Raw genomic sequence first — 5,714 nt, 5'->3', positions numbered from 1 at the left:
TTCTATGAACAGAGGAGGTGAGGGACAAGAATATTGTTCCATGAAACCAGGGTGACTACAAATCAACCATGGCCTCCAATATAAAAACAAACAAAAACACAAAACAAAAAACAAAACAGATAGAACCAGAGCAAGCCAGAGACACCTTCCAGAATTGAACACTACAACCTCATAAGCAGAGTCTTCTCTTCCTCACTAAAGGTGTGCAAGAAGGTGGCCCAAAGAGATAGACTCAGGGAGGAGAGAAGGGAGATCTGCTAGAGAAAGTAGAGGCACTGTGTAAGGAGGAGATCATGCCTCTCCTTCCCCACCTGCAATTCACACCACTGTGTCCACAACCAAGGCAGGCCTGGTAAGGTATGAGTGGGGGTGGGAAAGTGGGGGAAGAAGTCAAGCTTGAAGTTAAGTTTGAGGCTGATCTTATATGATGAACAAAACTAAATTTCAAACAGCAAGTGAGAATGTCTTACACCATAAATGGCTGGAAAGTTAAGAAATCGGAACAAGATTTCATTACAGGAAAGTGGAATTGTCACTATGGCACATTGGGGGAAGTTGTAATTAAGACACTCAATAAACTGACTAATACTGCAGTAAAGTGAATTGGAAAAGGCACTTCCATTCCTCACTCCACAGCTTAAGAAGAGTGTGATGGTCTTGGCGTGACTACTTATTTGTTTTATCTCCAAATCAGGCCATAACTATGTCAATTTGTTTAAAAAGCTTAGTATTAGCCAAGGTCTACTCTAGAGTACAGCATGAGTGGTTAAAAAATATGAGCTTTGGAGTTTGAAGTTCTTGGGATGGAATTCTAATGGGCAAGTCATTTTCATCTCCTGCAGCCAGACACAGTTTTTTTTTTCATCTGAAGAAGTAGAGATAATTATACTTTGGATGGTTGATATAATGATTGGAATAATTTATGAAAAACACTTAGTCCTCAGTAAGCACTCCATACATATTATCATTGTTGATATAAATAAAATAATTCCCTGCCTTTCTGTCTAGATGGCAGTTAGATCATGATAAAATTCAATTATTATCAACACACTAACTTCTGTCCTTTGTTCCAATGAAAAGTGCCGAGGTCACATTGGCCCAGGTTCATAATGGTGCCCTGTAAAAGTGCTGATGGGAAAAAAAAACACCTTGCTGAGATACTTAGAAAAAATAAAATATTGTAAGTGCTTGCTAGCCAACTAATACTTTCAGGGGAGATCATTTTTTAAACTAATCACTATTTGCTTATGATTCAAGATATAGTTAAAAAAGCAAATACCACTATAGTACCTACACAGGTCTTTCCTTCAAGAGTGTTTCTTCCTTTTCCCCTCATTTGATTTGTTCTCCATTTTAATCTAGTTCCATGTATATGGAACTCTGCCAAGGTCAGAAGGACTGAAATTTGATCTACTTATAAATATTTGTTCATAAAACTCTAGTGTTTTTCCAAGTCAGGATTTCAGTGTACTTGGCTCCCCGGCCCACTGAAGGCTGACGCCAGCAGCCCGGGAAGCAGGAATTACCCTCAACAGTCTAACCAGGCTGTCGGCACAGCAGAGGAAAACATTTGACATGCAAATACCCTCAACTCTTAAAAACTGAGGAAAAACTATAAATTAGAATAATCTGAAAAAAACACACATTCAGAAATACTTTGGCAAATAAAGAATTTCAGTGGCTAACATAAAAATCCTTCCCAGGAATTAACCGTCTTTTCCCCCCTCACCTTCTTCCCTATTTTTCCAAAGGTAATTCTTTATTTTTATTCCTCTAGACCAGTGGTTCTCAACCTTTCTAATGCCGCGACCCTTTAATACAGTTCCTCATGTTGTGGTGACCCCCAACCATAAAATTATTTTCGTTGCTACTTCATAACTGTAATTTTGCTACTGTTATGAATCGTAATGTAAATACCTGTGTTTTTCGATGGTCTTAGGCTCTACAGCAGTGGTCTTAGGCTCTGTGTTTTCCGAAGGTCTTAGTCTCTACAGCTCTGGTTCTCAACCTGTGGGTCCCGACCCACAGGTTGAGAACAACTAGCAGGGTCGCCTAAGATCATCGAAAAACACAGATATTTACATTACGATTCATAACAGTAGCAAAATTACAGTTATGAAGTAGCAACGAAAATAATTTCATGGTTGGGGGTCACCACAACATGAGGAACTGTATTAAAGGGTCTCTGCATTAGAAAGGTTGAGAACCACTGCTCTAGACGAAGTTATAAAACATTCTACTCTATTTGACATTAACAAGAGCACTTAACTTTCATAGTCTCAAGCACAGTCAGGATCTGAGATTTTGCTGAATGCATGAACTGCCACAGTTGATTTTTTTAGAGATATTCTTTCCTACCATCTTTTGCCACTCCAATGTGTTCAAAATAATTTCTATTTTCAGAATATTTATTTCTAACATCTCTAGTATCATTGTATCACCATCGCCAAGACATACACATAAGGCATTTTTTCCTGATGCAAACTGATAAGCCCAAAAGTGTTATTGAAAATCCTATCTAATAAAAGAGTAATATGCAAATTGACCATACCTCCACTGCGCCCACCAACCATGCCCACCAGCCAATCAGGAGTGAGTATGCAAATTAACCCAACCAGGATGGCTGTGGCCATGGAGCGAGCAGGAGGCTTGGGTTTCCCCGGCAATGGAGGAGGCCAAGCTTTCTGCACACCCTGGCCAGCCCAGGCCTCCACTCAAGGCTACAAAGTTTCAATTATAGAACATAAATAAATCCCAACAAAAATGGCAGCAGCCACGAAGCTGGAGAGAGCAGGAGGCTTGAGTTGTCCCTGGCGATGAAGGAAGCCAAGCTTCAGCAAACCTGGCCTGCCTTGGCTTCCACTCAAGGCTACAAAGTTTCAATTGTAGAAGATAAATAAATCCCAGATACCAGGGCCTCTGCTTGGGTTGCCAGGGGGCATTGCTGGCCTGCAAACCACCACAGGCCCCTCACCCAGGCCGCCCTATGCCCCAAGGGACCCCCCACCCTGATCTGGGACACCCTTCAGGGCAAACCAGCTGGCCCCCACCTGTGCAGCAGACCTCTATCCTGTCTAATAAAAGAGTAATATGCAAATTGACCATCACTCCAACACACAAGATGGCTGCCCCCATGTGGTCAAAGATGGATGCCCCCATGTGGACACAAGATGGCCACCACAAAATGGCCAGCAGGCGAGGGCAGTTGGGAGGGATCAGGCCTGCAGGGAAGGGCAGTTGTGGGCTATCAGGCCTTCAGGAGAGGGCAGTTGGGAGGGACCAGGCCTGCAAGGGAGGTTAGTTGGGGGCGACCAAGCCTGCAGGGGAGGGCAGTTAGGGGTTAGTTGGGGGTGACCAGGCCTGCAGGGGAGGGTAGTTAGGGGTGACCAGGCCTGCAGGGGCTGCAAGGGAGGTTAGTTGGGGTGACCAGGCCAGCAGGGAAGGGTAGTTAGGGGTGACCAGGCCTGCAGGGGAGGGCAGTTAGGGGCAATCAGGCTGGCAGGGGAGCAGTTAGGCATCAATCAGGCTGGCAGGGGAGTAGTTAGGGGGTGATTAGGCTGGCAGGCAATCACGCAAGCAGGCAGGCAGGCGAGCAGTTGGGAGCCAGCAGTCCTGGATTGTGAGAGGGATGTCCGACTGCCCGTTTAGGACCGATACTACTGGGATCGGGCCTAAACAGGCTGTTGGACATCCCTTGAGGGGTCCCAGATTGGAGAGTGTACAGGCTGGGCTGAGGGACACACACCAGGCCTCTAGCAGAATATATAGCACCAGGCCTCTAGTAGAATATATAGCAAAATGTGAAGAAAACAAAGTTGGAGAGGAGAAGAAGGGAGAAGAATTGGGACACATACCTAAAAAAAGAAATAAAAAGCTGAGAGTGGCGAGTGTTGTGTTTAAGTTTACCCCAATCTTTTCCATTAATTGCTTTAATTCTTTTGCTCAAGATAAGCTGATTATAGGATCTTTCAGAATTCACATTATGGTTCATTTTTTTTTTTTCCTGCTTTGCACTCTTTCAATTCAATTTCAACTAAAAAAAAAATAAAAATCCCCTACTATCATTTTAAATTGCCAAAATTTTGCTTCCAATCAGTTCTATTCATTCTCTTTAGGGCAGGTTGATCACATACAAATGATATACCAAGATGAGGGCCATCTTCAAATAAGACTATTTAAAACAGCCCCTAACAGCTCATCATTTAAAAAAAAATGAACCTAAAACTTCCCCCTAAAATTCATATATCCATTTTTGTCATAACACAGTGTGTTCCAATGCCTGAGAATATTAGTTTAGAATATCGGTCTCATATTATCTGGACCAATCAGAGCTGATCTGATGGAAGGGAGATTCACCTTCATGAGTTACTCTTAGGCCAGTTCCCTAAACAGACAATGAGTAGGGAAGGGAAAGGCCTAGGAGAGTCAAAGCTGAGATGGAAGCGATGTTTTCACACTGCTATAAAGTATGTACAGAGTCCCACCAGCCGCTGCCTGAGCCGTTGCGTGGACCCCCGTTTCCGCGGCTGCCTCCCCAGGCATGGCCCAGGGCCTCGCCTCACTATGGCAGCAGCTCGGCACTGCACGCTCGACTTCATACTTGGCACCAAAGCTGACAGCGAGACCATTCTAAAAGGCCTCCAGTCCATTTTCCAGGATCAGGGGATGACCGAGTCAGTGCACACCTGGCAGGACCACAGCTACTTAGCGACCTATACAAATAAAAACAGCAGCTATGCCAATTTGAGAATTTACCCACACGGACTGGTTTTGCTGGACCTTCAGAGATGGCGATGCAGAAGGCAAAGAAGTTGACAGTCTTTAGAACAAAGTAGACAGTACTGGGCAGGTGAAGCGATTGCCACCCATAGTTCGAGGAGGGACCGTTGACAGGTACTTGGCCCACCGCTGATGGCCGCCTGGTTGAGTATGACATAGATGAAGTGGTGTATGGTGAAGACTCACCTTATCAGAACATTAAAATTCTGCACTCAAAGCAGTTTGAAAATATTCTCATCCTTAGTGAAGATGTTAATCTGGCGGAGAGTGATTTGGCATATACCTGGGCCATCATGGGCAGTGGGAAAGAAGATTACACTGGCAAAGATGTACTGATTCTGGGAGGTGGAGGTGGGGGCATTTTACGTGAACTAGTCAAACTGAATCCAAAGATGGTCACTATGGCAGAGATTGACCAAATGGTGATGGATGGATGTAAGTAATACATGCGGAAAAACGTGGTGATGTCTTAGGCAATCTTAAAGGTGACTGCTATCAAGTTCAGGATTATCTAAGGAGATTTGAAAGTATACCAGATATGCTTGAATTGGATCACCTCACAGTTTCAGGAGATGTAACATTTGGCAAGAATGTTTCATTAAAGTTATCATCATTGCAAATCACGGTGACCGAATTGACATCCCACCTGGAGCAGTATTAGAGAACAAGATTGTATCTGGGAACCTTCGTATCTTGGACCACTGAAATGAAAAAATATTGTATACACTTTATACTAATCATGGGCTAGTTTCTTACAACAAAATGTTCTCTAGCATTCTATAATAGGCAGGTACTTTTATTGTGTTTACTGTACCTACAGTGTTAATTTTTAAAGTAGAGTTTTCTGCAGTATGCTTTTATTTTAGTCTAAGAAAAGCACAGGTGGAAGCAATAGTTTTCTTCCAGGAAGAGGATCCTGGAAGTTCATCTTAAAG

General features: G+C 43.4%; 1 pseudogene; it reads left to right on the top strand.

Moving 5' to 3' along the window:
• The first annotated feature begins 4,563 nt into the window (after positions 1-4,563).
• On the top strand, positions 4,564-5,440 carry LOC103286202 (spermine synthase-like; annotated as a pseudogene).
• Positions 5,441-5,714: the final 274 nt, after the last annotated feature.

This window comes from Eptesicus fuscus, chromosome 4, assembly GCF_027574615.1.
Source record: "Eptesicus fuscus isolate TK198812 chromosome 4, DD_ASM_mEF_20220401, whole genome shotgun sequence".
Classification (NCBI taxonomy): Eukaryota; Metazoa; Chordata; class Mammalia; order Chiroptera; family Vespertilionidae; genus Eptesicus; species Eptesicus fuscus.
Note: the sequence above shows the minus strand (reverse complement) of the source record. Positions and strands in the feature narration are given on the sequence as shown.